This window comes from Lontra canadensis, unplaced genomic scaffold (genome assembly GCF_010015895.1).
Source record: "Lontra canadensis isolate GAN:19392208 unplaced genomic scaffold, GSC_riverotter_1.0 scaffold66, whole genome shotgun sequence".
NCBI classification, from domain to species: domain Eukaryota; kingdom Metazoa; phylum Chordata; class Mammalia; order Carnivora; family Mustelidae; genus Lontra; species Lontra canadensis.
In genome coordinates this window covers 6,090,501-6,104,030 of record NW_022631060.1, presented here as the reverse complement: position 1 = coordinate 6,104,030, position 13,530 = coordinate 6,090,501, and positions in this window count along the sequence as shown.

Below are 13,530 nucleotides of genomic sequence, written 5' to 3'. Positions count from 1 at the left end.
AGGTCATGATCTCAGGGTCCCGGGATCAAGCCCCTCCACGGGATCTCTGCCTCCCCTTCTCTCTCTGCCTGCCTCTCTGCCTACGTGTGATCTCTGTCTGTCAAATAAATAAAATCTTAAAAAAAAAAAAAGTTAAAAAAATGTTAGTGTTAAAGATTTGAAATGACAGAGCAAGCCATTCTAAGGAGAATCATTCCAGCCAGAAAGTAACAAGTCAGTCAGTCCTGGGGCAAGAGTATGTCTGCCTGTCCGAGGAACAGCCATGTGCCAGTATGGCTGGAGACTGTAACAGAGTAAATAATAGAGCGTGAAGTTGTAAGAGAAGGTTGTAGCACCACAGGGGCCGATGAAATGACTGGTTTCACTTCTTTTTTAGTGTTTATTTTATGCAACATTTCCATACCTCACCCGGTTTGCATCACAAGTGCACTCCTTAATTCCCATCCCCTGTTTAACCAATCCCTCACCCACCTCCCCTCTGGTAACCACCAGTTTATTCTCTATAGTGAAGCGTTTGTTTCTTGGGGGCCTGGGTAGCTCAGTCAATTAAGCGTCCAACTCAATTTCAGGCCAGGTCATGATCTCAGGGTTGTGAGGTGGAGCTCCGCATCAGGCTCCACACTGGGCGTGGAGCCTGCTTAAGATTCTGCCCCACCCCACCCTCTCTCTCTTTCTCCTAAAAAAAAAAAAAAAAAAAAGTCTAATTCTTGGTTTGTGTCTTTTTTCCCTTTGTTCCTTTGTGGGTTTTTTTTTTAAGATTTTATTTGTTTGACAGAGAGAGCTCACAAGGAGGCAGAGAGGCAGGCAGAGAGAGAAGAAGGGAAGCAGGCTCCCCGCTGAGCAGAGAACCCGATGTGGGGCTCAACCCCAGGACCCAAGGATCATGACCTGAGCTGAAGGCAGAGGCTTTTACCCACTGAGCCACCCAGGGGCCCCTGTTCCTTTGTTTCTAAAATTCAACACATGAGTGAAATCATATGGTATTTGTCTTCCTCTGAGCAGCTTATTTTGCTTAGCATTATACTCTCTAGATCCACCTGTGTTGTTGCAAATGGCAAGATTTCATTCTCAATAATATTCCATTATATATACATTATATTATATATGCTGATATATAATATATATTATATTGACATGCTATTATATATGTATTCTATAATAGCAAAGTGCCAGTATGGCTGGATGGATAGATAGACAGACAGATAGATCTATGTATCTCACAGCTTCTTTATCCCTCATCAGTCGATAGACACTTGGGCTGCTTCCATGTCTTGGCTATTGTAAATAATGCTGCTATAAACATAAGTGTGCATGTATCCCTTTGAAATAATGTTTTGTATCCCTTGGGTATACCGTACTGCAACTGCTGGATCACAGGTTAGTTGTGTTTTTAACTTTTTGAGGAAACTCTATACTGTTTTCCATAGTGGCTGCACCACTGTGCATTCCCACTAACAGTGCAAGCGGGTTCTTTCTCCACATTCTTGCCAACACCTGTTGTTTCTCGTATTGATGATTTTAGCCATTCTGACAAGTGTGACATAGTGGTTCTGATTTGCATTTCCCTGATGATCAGTGATGATGAGTATCTTTCCACGTGTCTGTTGGCCATCTGTATGTCATTTTTGGAGAAATGTCTGTTCATGTCTCCTGCCCACTTTTTAATTAGGTGTTTTTTGGGTGTTGAGTTGTAGAAGTTCTTTATAGATTTTGGATACTAACTCTTTATCAGGTATGTCATTTGCAAATAGCTTCTCCCATTCCATAGGTTGCCTTGTAGTTTTGTTGATTGTTCCCTTTGCTGCGCAGAAGCTTTTTATTTTGATGTAGTCCCAATAGTTTATTTTTGCTCTCATATCCCTTGGCTCAGGAGACCTATCTAATGGAAAGTTGCTCTGGCTGATGTCAGAGGAGTTACTACCTGTGGTCTCTTCTAGGAGTTTTATGGCTTCTGGTCTCACACTGAGGTCTTTAATCTATTTTGAATTTATTTTTACACATGGTATAAGAAAGTGGTCGAGTATCCCCAATATCATTTGCTGAAGACTTTTCCCCATTGGGTATTCTTCCTTGCTTTGTCAAAGATTAGTTCACTATATAGTTGTGGATTTATTTCTGGATTTTCTATTCTTGGATTGCAAGAGTGGTCCACTATTCACAAATCAATGTGATACATCACATCAATAAGAGAAGAGATAAGAACCATATGATCATTTCAGTAGACACAGAAAAAGTATTTGACGAAGTACAACATCCATTCATAATAAAAACCCTCGCTTTTACTAAGTGAGGCTGGAAGTCTGTGGAGGGCAAAGAGCAGGGGAGTTTATCTGATATGGCTTATCTCCCATAGTTTTACAAATATCTTTTTTGGCTGCTATTGAAATGAGCAAAAACCAAGGGAAAACAGTTGTTTTGCGGTGCCTGGGTGGCTCAGTCATTGGGTGTCTGCCTTCAGCTCAGGTCATGATCCTGGGGTCCTGGGATCGAGCCCCGCATTAGGCTCCCTGCTCAGTGGGAAGCCTGTTTCTCCCTCTTCAACTCCCCCGGCTTGTGTTCCCTCTCTCACGGTCTCTCTCTCTCTCTGTCAAATTAAATACATAAAATCTTTAAAAAGAAAAGAAAAAAACAGTTGTTTGTTCAGCACATTACTGCTAGAATCCAGAAGAAAGATGACAGTGACGGGGTGCCTGGGTGGCTCAGTGGGTTAAGCCTCTGCCTTTGGCTCAGGTCAGATCTCAGGGTCCTGGGATCGAGCCCCGCATCAGGGTCTCTGCTGGGCAGGGGGCCTGCTTCCTCCTTTCTCACTCTCTGCCTTCCTCTCTGCCTACTTGTGATCTCTGTCAAATAAATAAATACAAATCTAAAAAAAAAAGAAGAATGATAGTGACATGGATCAGGGCAGCTCCAGTAGAATTCAGAGGAAGTGGTCAGATTTGGATGTACTTGGACAGTAGAGCTAACACAGTAAGCAATTGGATGTGAATTGTGAGAAAAAGAGGAGTCAAAGATGACAGTGAGGGGCACCTGGGTGGCTCAGTGGGTTAAACCTCTGCCTTTGGCTCAGGTCCTGATCTCAGGGTCCTGGGATCGAGCCCCACATCAGGCTCTCTGCTCAGCGGGAAGCCTGCATTTCTCCCTCTCTCTGCCTGCCTCTTTACCTACTTGTGATCTCTCTCTCTGTCAAATAAAATAAAAAAACTTTAAAAAGAAAAAGATAACAGTGAGCAACTTGGAAGCATGGAATTGTCATTTACTGAGATGGGATGTTGTGGGAGAAGTAGATTTTCTGTGAAAGACCCGAAATTCAGTTTGGGTCATGGTAAGTGTGAGATGCCTCTAAGTCACCCAAGTGGAGATGCAATGGGCAATTAGATATGTGTGCGGAGTTCAAGGTGGAGATCTGAGCTGCATTTATAAATTTGGGAGTCTAAAGAGTTAATATCTAAACTGTACAAAGAACTCCTACAAATTGATAAGAAAAAAAAAGATGAGATAAGTGGGCCAAGGATACAAACTGGCCATGTTATTGGAAAGGAAGTACAAATGGCTAATAAACCAGAAACTTGGGGCACCTGGGTGGCTCAGTGGGTTAAGCCTCTGCCTTCGGCTCAGGTCATGATCCCAGGGTCCTGGGATCGAGCCCCGCGTTGGGCTCTCTGCTCTGTGGGGAGCCTGCTTCCTCCTCTCTCTCTCTCTGCCTGCTTGTGATCTCTGTCTGTCAAATAAATGAATAAGATCTTTAAAAAAAAAAGAAGAAAAAAAACAACCAGAAACTTCATTGGTAGCCAAGAAAATGCACTTTCCTAAGAAAATGAGAACATTTTTCACCCTTGAATTTGAAAAAAAAGAAAACAAAAAGATTTATATCTATTGCTGGTAAGGGTGTGAGAAAAGTACACACATATTGTTGACGATAGTGTAAACTCTATATCCTTCTTGGGAACTATTCTGGCAATTTTGAAACTTTCAATGTGGTGATTCTTTAATATTTTTATTGATTTATTTATTAGAGAGTGTGAGAGCAAGAGAGATCACAGAGGGAGAGGGAGAAGCCGACTCACCACTGAGCAGGGAGCCCGGATGCGGGGCTGGATCCCAGGATCCTGGGATCATAACTGGAGCTGAAGGCAGACACTTAATGGCTAAGCCTTCCAGACACCACAATGTGGTGATTCTTTAACATAGTAATCCAACTTTGGAAATCTAGTCTACAAAAAAGCTCTTCAATAAGAATATTGGTATGAATTTATTTATTTTAGCATTGTTTGTAGTAACAAGCAATGGAAGCAACCTGTATGTCTGTAAATAAGGGAATAAGGTATTGCCTTAAGATAGAATATTATAGGGGCACCTGGTTGGCTCAGTCAGTAGAGCATGCAACTCTAGATCTTGGGGTTGTCAGTTTGAGCCCCATGTTGAGTATAGAGATTACTTAAAAATAAAATCTTAGGGGTGCCTGGGTGGCTTAGTGGGTTAAAGCCTCTACCTTTAGCTCAAATCATGATCCCAGGGTCCTGGGATCGGGCCCCACATCGGGCTCTCTGCTCAGCGGGGAGCCTGCTTCCCCCTCTCCCTCTGCCTGCCTCTCTGTCTACTTGTGATCTCTGTCTGTCAAATAAATAAATAAAATCTTTAAAAAAATAAAATAAAATAGGGGCACCTGGGTGGCTCAGTGGGTTAAAGCCTCTGCCTTTGGCTCAGGTCATGATCTCAGGGTCCTGGGATTGAGCCCCACATAGGGTTCTCTGCTCAGTGGGGAGCCTGCTTCCTCCTCTCTCTCTCTGCCTGCCTCTCTGCTTACTTATGATCTCTCTCTGTAAAATAAATAAATAAATAAAATCTTTTAAAAATAAATAAATAAATAAAATAAAATAAAATAAATTCTTAAAAATAATAATAATAAAAACAAAACCTTAAAAAGAGATGGAATATCGTGTTGCTACTAAAAGCAGTTCAGAATTTGTTGATATGGAAGGATGACCATAATTTAAGAGGGAAAAGCACACTGTAATTGTATAATGTTACATCTTTCTAAACTACAGGGGGGGAAAAATCCTCCATATAGGTGCATCTGTTTTTTCAGCAGAGAAATAACATTGGTTATGGATGAAATGTGTTCTTTTTTTTAACCTTCTCCATATCATTAGACTTATTTTTTTAAGATTTTATTAAACTAATTCTCCATTCCCTCCTCCCCTCAGCTCCCAGCAACCACCGCTCTCCTTCTGCCTGTATGAATGCAACCACCCTAAGTTCCTCTTATACGTGAAATCATACAAATATGTGTCCTTTTATGACTGCTTTACTTCACTTAGCATAATGTCTTCAAGGCTCATCCATGCTATAGCATGAGTCAGAACCTCCTTTTTAAAGCTGAATACTGTTCCATTGTATGTAGATACTACTTTTGGTTTATCCATTCATCTGGCCGTGGTCATTTTGGCTACTGGGAATAATGCTGCTATGAAAACAGGTGCACAAGTATCTATTTGAGTGCCTACTTTCACTTCTTTGGGTTATATACTCAGAAGTGAAATAGCTGGATTTTATTTTTTTTTAAGATTTTATTTATTTATTTGACAGAGAGAGAGATCACAAGTAGGCAGAGAAGCAGGCAGAGAGAGAGGGGGAAGCAGACTCCCTGCTGAGCAGAGAACCTGATGCAGGTCTTGATCCCAGGTCCCTGGCATCGTGACCTGAGCTGAAGACAGAGGCTTTAACCCACTGAGCCACCACCCCTGGATTTTATTTTTTAACTAAAGTATAATTTACATACAACAACAATCTCTCCTCTTCTGTGTTGAGTCCTTTGAGTTTTGACAACCCTACAGTCACAGAATCACCACCACAGTTGAGAGAAAGACAGGCCCATCACCCTGAAGTTTTCTTCCGCTATCCCTTTGCAGTCAACCCCCCACTCAAGCCCCAGGTCCTGGGAAACAATGATCTATTATCTTGCATTACAGTTCTGTCTTTTCTACAATGTCATACAAATGGAGTCGTAGAGTGTATCGCTTTTGGAGTCTAGCTTCTTTCACTTACATAAGGCATCTGATATTCATCAAGGTCCTTGCCTGTCTCAGTAGTTAGTTCCTTTGTATCAATGACCGGCATTGTCTGGATGTGCCAGTTTGTTTTTCCATTCCCAAGTTGAAGGACATCTGAATTGCTTCCAGTTTTTGGAGCTTATGACTCAAGCTGGCATACAGGTATTTGTGCAAACAAAAGTTTTCATTTCTCTTGCTAAATATCTATGAACCACAAGGTCGTTCTGGGCATTGAACAATAAAGTGTTTGGCACCCTGTAAGGCACATAGTAAGCTCAATAAATGAAGCAATTAGAAGAGTCTGCCACAGGGTTCTATGAATCCTATGAAATAAAAAGAACCCGACTAGAAGTAGCCCGACTAGAATTTTATTAAGCACCTACTATCTGCCAGGTGTTCTTCTAGTGTTTCTGGAACAACATTCGGTTAGAATCATGAAGTCCTGTGTGTTTAAAGACAAAAATAAAAATTGCTTCCCTTTGTTTTCCCCGTACTTCAAGCCCACAATTAGATCTATTTCTCTGGTGGCGACGCTAAACTTTCCCTGATCGTGATCCTTCACTTGTCCGACCATGTCGCAAGCCTGGTGCCATACCTAACCCATCACTGCTCTCCCCAGTGGCTTTAACTCCAGTGGCTTTAAGGAGAGCTAAAAAGATATTTCTAGGGGTGCCTGGGTGGCTCAGATGGTTAGGTGTCTGACTTTGGCTCAGGTCATGATCCCAGAGTCCTGGGATCAAGCCCCACATCAGGCTCCTCGCTGGCTCACCAGGGAGCCTGCTTTTCCCTCTCCCTCTGTGTCTCCCCCTGCTTGTGTGTTCTCTCTGCCTCTCTCTCTTTCTCAAATGAATAAATAAAATCTTTTTTAAAAAATAAAAAGACATTTCTAGTAAGATAATACATATCATATAACAAAATGTGTCTTCTGGTCAGCTACAAATGTAGACCGGTGCAGAGCTTTGGCATTAGTGACTCAGGTGGTACTAGGGACCCTACGACCAGCAAAACCACTCTCCAAAATGGTGAACAACTCTTAGTAATATTCGAAACCAAAGAACAAGATACATCAGTGTGTATTAAAACTGCACCAAAAATACTGTGTTTATAAATATAATAATACACTAAATAAATGGGGTTCTAATTATAAACATGTTTTTCACTTACAAGGATATACGGTAGGACATTTGCAAGTTGGGCAGGTAATGGGACTGTTGGTTTTTCATTGTGTCAGACTATCCTGCGTACTGCAGGTTGGCAAGGATCCCCAGCTTTCTCCCTCTAAATGCCAGGAACCACCCCCCCACATACACAGACTCAGCATTGTCACAACCAGAGAAATCTCCCTCACAAAGTCTCAAAAGTCTCAAAAGTTTGTGTGTAAAAATTCATTGCTGTAATAAAGTAATCTGCTAGGAATAGTCCTGATCTCTTTACAGTAAATGGAAGGAAATGTTAGAAATTCTGTCCTCTAATGGCAGGAAGAGAGCCCACATTTACTTATGACCTTGGCCTCAGTTAATTATATTAATAACCCAAAAGTTCTTTGCTCTGATAGGTCATGGTAATAGGTCAAAGGTGTCAGGTCCTAATCCCTGGCATCTGGAAACGTTATCTTATTTGGAAAAGGGGTCTTGGCAGTTGAAATTAAGGATCTTGAGATGGGCAGATTATCCTGGGTTATTCGAATGGGCCCTAAATAAAGCACATGTATCCTTATAAGAGGGAAGCAGAGGGAGAATTGGCACAGATAAAGGAGAAGGTGTTGAGAAGACAGAGCTGAGAGAGGTCTGAAGATCTGGGCCTTGAAAATTGGAGTGGGATGGCCACAAACCAAGGAATGCCAGCCATCACCATAAATTGGAGGATGCAAGGAATGCGTATTTTCCTAGAGCCTCTGGAGAGACTGTGGCCCAACTGACACCCTGATTTCAGCTCAGTGTTAGGAATTTTGAACTTCTAACCTTGAGAACTATGAGAGGATGAAGTTCTGTTGCCTTAGGGCACCCAATTTGTGGTCGTTGGTTACAGTAGCCACAGGAAGCGAATAGTCATAAGTTACATTTTCTTAACAACATGGATGAAGGCATTTTCACAGCATGGACTTACACGATGTTCCATAGATGTTCCTCCCCCATAAAGGGCAAGAGCTTTTCCCTTTTCACCTCCTTCCTTCCTGCTACCCACCTTGACCTTGCCATGTGTTAGCATTCGAGGAAGGGAGGCTTGGCCATGCAACCAAAGAGGAGAGGGGCGCTAAGAGAAACCACAGTTCAGGGTGATGTAGTGTCCTGACGCCATGAGCCACTGGACCCACTCTGAAACCTCTAGTCTGCTTATCTTACGAGATAATTACAACATCTTTATTGCCCTGGCCATTACTATCAGAACTCTCATTACTTGCAGAGTTCATCCTAGTATAGAATTCAACAGAATTGATATTTCAAGATTGCAAATAAGAAATAGCAATGCAGGGCACCTGGGTGGCTCAGTGGTTAAAGCCTCTGCCTTCGGCTCAGGTCATGATCTCAGGGTCCTGGGATCGAGTCCCGCATCGGGCTCTCTGCTCAGCAGGGAGCCTGCCTCCTCCTCCTCCTCTTCTCTCTCTGCCTGCCTCTCTGCCTACTTGTGATCTGTCTGTCAAATAAATAAAAATCTTAAAAAAAAAAAGAAATAGCAATACAGTCTTGTTGCCTAAAAAATATGAAAGTGAATCGCAGAAGAAATGGCCAAGGGCATTAGGTACTTCTAGGAACTACAGGATTTCAGAAGAGATGAGACAGAGGTTTTCATCATAAACCTAGTAGTACTATTTGACTTATTACTTATATGCATATATTACTTAGATAAAAATAGAACTAGAAGTTAGGGGCACCTGGATGGCTCAGTCAGTCAAGCGTCTGCCTTCAGCTTGGGTGGTGATCCCAGGGTGCTGGGATCAAGCCCCATATCAGCCCTGCTCAGCGGCGAGCCAGCTTCTCCCTCTCCCTCTGCTGCTCCCCCTACTTGTGCTCTCTCGATCTGTCAAATAAATAAATAAAATATGAAAAAAAAAAGATGACTAAAAGGGGTGCCTGGATGCCTCAGTTGGTTAAGCATCTGACTTTTGATTTCAGTTCAGGTCAGGTCATGATCTCAAGGTTGTGAGATCGAGGCCTGTGTTGGCTCTGCAGTGGGCATGGAGAAAGATTCTCTCTCTCTCTCTCTCTCGTTCTCTCTCCCTCCCTCTGCCTCTCCCTGCTTCTCTCTATATATATCTAAAAAAACAATAAATAAAATTTAAAGTACCTTAATGAAGGGATGCCTGGATAGCTCAGTCATTTAAGCGCTGACTTTGACTCAGGTCATGATCTCAGGGTCCTGGGACTGAGCCCTGCAATGGGCTCCCCTTCAGCAGGGAGTCTCCTTGTCCCTCTTCCCCTCCCTGCCAAGGCACCCCACAACTCGTGCTTGCTCTCTCTCTCTCAAATAAAATCTTAAAAAAAAAAAAAGTATCTTTACTGAAAATAAAAGACAATCTACAGGATGCAATGGGTATTTGAAAAAAACTTTGAAAAAAAATTTTTTTTTTTTTTTTTGAGAGAGAGAGAGTGTGTGCACGCACATGCTTGAGAGCTGGAGAGGAGAGGCAGAGGGAGAAGGGAATCTTGAGCAGTCTGCACACCCAGCGTGGAACCTGACCGGGGTGAGTGGTGTTCAATTTCACAACCCTGAGATCATGACCTGAGCCGAAATCAAGGGTCGGACGCTTAACTGATTGAGCCACCCAGGTGCCTTGAGTTTAATTTTTAAAGTACTAAGTTTGTTGGGGCACCTGGGTGGCTCAGTGGGTTGAGCCTCTGCCTTCAGCTCAGGTCATGATCCCGGGGTCCTGGGATTGAGCCCCACATCGGGATCTCTGCTCGGCAGGGAGCCTGCTTTCCCCTCTCTCTCTCTGCCTGCCTCTCTGCCTACTTGTGATCTCTCTCTCTTTCAAATAAATAAATAAAATCTTTTTTAAAAAAGTACTAATTTTTTTGTCAAACAAGATTGGACAGCATGTACATTTTGCTGACATAAAAAGCACAGAAACAAAGTGATCAGAAGGACGGGGGAAAGATCTTATTTCACGTTACATTTATACAGATTCTACCTCCTATGCAGCTAAACGGCAGCAGAGGGCTTCCTGAGATGGTTGCAGGTTCTTCCTGAATTCCTTAATGAATGAATGAATGAACGAGTGAGTGAAAACAAAATAATAACACTGAACACTGAATACTAAATTTGCCAGGGGCTGTTCCTTGAACGGGCAATCTTATTTGATTATCACAGCAGGCCCATGAGTTTGGTCTATTGTAATCCCCATTTCATAGAGAAGACTGAGAGGCATGACCCAAGGTCACATAGCTAGAAAGCAGTAGACCTGGGATCTGGATGGACCCAAAGCCCGACTCATCGCTATTACATTTTCCTGGGTATATGCATGAGTAAGAATGATTATTAAACATGGCCATGCATAGAACATAAATGCAGTGTTGAAAACATTAGCAAGGAAGTCACTCATTATGTAAAGATGCTGCTTTGTGGTAAATACATTTTCAGACAGAAAAAGATCTGTCCTTAGAAGGTCTTTAGGATTATGGGAGAAGAAGAAGAGGAGGAAGGACAAGGAGAAGGAGAGGAAGGAGGAGGAGGAGGAGAAGGAGGAGGAGAAAAAGAAGGAGAAAGAGAAGGAGAAGGAGGAGAAGGAGGAGGAGGGGGGAGGAGAAGAGGGGAGGAGAAAGGGGGAAGGGAAAGAAGAAAAGCCAACCTCTAATAGATTATTTGGGTTTAATTTGATCAAATCAAGAAGAAATCTACAAGTGTGGGGTGTGGGGATAGGGAGGTGATTTACACAATTTTTATTGCTTAAATCAGGTAATAAAATTAAGAGATTATGGAAACATACCTTATAGGCTTAATCTGAATTTAGGGACCATAGTTTGTAAAGCCAATGCCATCTGTAGGGTTTGGCCTTGGAGTTCCGTTACCACAGCAATGATTTAAAGCAGACAGACCCAGCAGGTACACTTATTGCAGAGGAAGAACTGCCCTTGACACATGCAGCCCCAGAGGTCAGTAGCTCCTGTCCTGGGGACTATAGCCCAACTTCTTTTCAGCTGAAAAAGTGTCCTTTTAGTGGGTAATCTATCTTAATACCGGGAAGATGTAGAATTAAAACCAAACGTACTGAAGTGAATGAAATACATACTGGTAATCATTTTAAACTCACAAGTAGATTTTTGTCATATTTGGGAAAGCCCGAATATATTTGGCATTTAAAGTATGTGTCATGTTTAAAGAAATGCTGACCTATTAGAGAATCTGACAGATCAGTCTTGGTTTTCTAACTTAAAAGGAATACTCAAGAAACTGATTTTATGAGCCAATCACGGAAGAACAAATATTGTATGATTCCTCTTACGTGAGGTCCCTAGAGTAGTAAAAATCATGGAGACAGTAGATTGCCAGAGTGCTTGCTAGGTGCTGGGGGACAGGGAATGAAAAGTTGGTGTTTAACGGGGACAGAGTTTCTGATTAGGAAGATGAGCAAGTTCTGGAGATGAATGATGGTGTTGGCTGCACAACACTGTGAATGTAGGTAAGCCACAAAAAGGTACACTTAAATATGGTTAAAATAGGGGCATCTGGGTGGCTTCATTGGTTAAGTGTCCTACTCTTGATTTTGGTTCAGGTCATGATCTCAGGGTTGTGAGATCAAACCCTGCTGTGGGCTCCATGCTGGGCGTGGAGACTGCTTAAGATTCTCCTCTCTCTGGGGCCTCTGGGTGGTTCAGCTGGTTAAGCATTGGCCTTCGGCTCAGGTCATGATCCCAGCCTCCTGGGATGGGATCCTGCATCGGGCTCCTTGCTCAGTGGGGAGCCTGCTCCTCCCTCGCCTGCTGATCCCTCTGCTTGTGCTCCTTCTCTCAAATTAATTAGTTAACTAATTAATTTTAAAAAAGATTCTCCTCTCTCTCCCCATCCTCTCCCCCACCACCATTTGCTCGGGGGCGCTCTCCTTCTCTCTCAAGGAAAAAAAAAAAGAAAAAAAGGTAGAGTGCCTGGTTGGCTCAGTCAGTTAAGTATCTGCCTTTGGCTCAGGTCATGATCCCGGGGTCTTGGATTCTAGCCCCACGTCGGGCTCCCTGCTCAGTGGGGGGTCTGCTTCTCCCTCTGCCATGACCCCTGCTTGTGCACTCGCTCTCTTTTTCTACCCCCCATTCCTTCTCTCAAACCAATAAATCTTTAAAAAAAGGCTTAAAATAATCAACTTTCTGTTATTTTTATTTCAACAAAATAAAAAAACGAGTTTTAAAATTTTATTTTTACTTAACTTTTTTTTTTTAAGATTTTATTTATTTGACAGCGAGAAATCACAAGTAGGCAGAGAGGCAGGGAGAGAGGAGGGGAAGCAGGCTCCCCGCTGAGCAGAGAGCCCCATGCAGGCCTCAATCCAAGGACCCTGAGATCATGACCTGAGCCGAAGACAGAGGCTCAACCCACTGAGCCACCCAGGCACCCCTTTATTTACTTAACTTTTAAACAGGATTTTTATTTTATTTAATTTTAGATCTTATTTATTTAAGAGAGAGAGAAAGAGAAAGGGCATGCACAAGCAAGGGGAACAGCAGGCAGAGGGAGAAGCAGACTCCCCACTGAGCAGGGAGCCGTACGTGGGGCTTGATTCCATGACCCTGGGATCACAACCCAGGACAAAGGCCGACGCTTAACTGACTGAGCCACCCAGGTGCCCTGGGATAATGTTCTTATTTTACCAGATTTGAAAATAGGAAAATAAGTTTCGAAATTCGAACTTAAAGGCTTAAGGAAAACGAAGTTTTACATGTGTTACTTTAATAAAACTGAATCCTAACTGTGCTGGCTTCTTGGTGGTTATTGTAAGACATCACCACAATCGGCGTGACTTAAAGCAACAATTCATTTTCTCACAGTTCTGGAGGCCCGAAGTTCAAAATTCTTAGCAGCGGACTGAAGTCACGTTGTCAGCAGGGCCATCCACTCCCTGCCTCTCACAGCCAGCTTCGCATTCCTGGGTCTGTGGCTGCAGCAGACTGAACTTCAAGGTCAGCATCATTCAGTTTTTCCCTCTGTTGTCCTCCCATCACCTCTGTGTCAAAACCCTGTCTCCTCCTTGTGAGGATACAGGTGCTTGCATTCAGGGCCCATCCAGATAATCCAGGATAATCATCCCCCCAATCTTTAATCACATCTGCAAAGACTCAGATAAGGTCACATTTATAGCTTCTAGGGATTAGGACCTGGTAACTTCAGTGGCCATTATCAGCTGAATCACAATAGTTTGGTTTTTTTCCCCCCCAGTCATCACTGACAGTCTTTTCAGTGCACCAGTACCACTAGCATGCATCATAAACACAGAGATGGCTCTTTGCTACTGAAACTGTTCATGGTATTAGCAGGCAACGAGGCCATGGGAACCCTG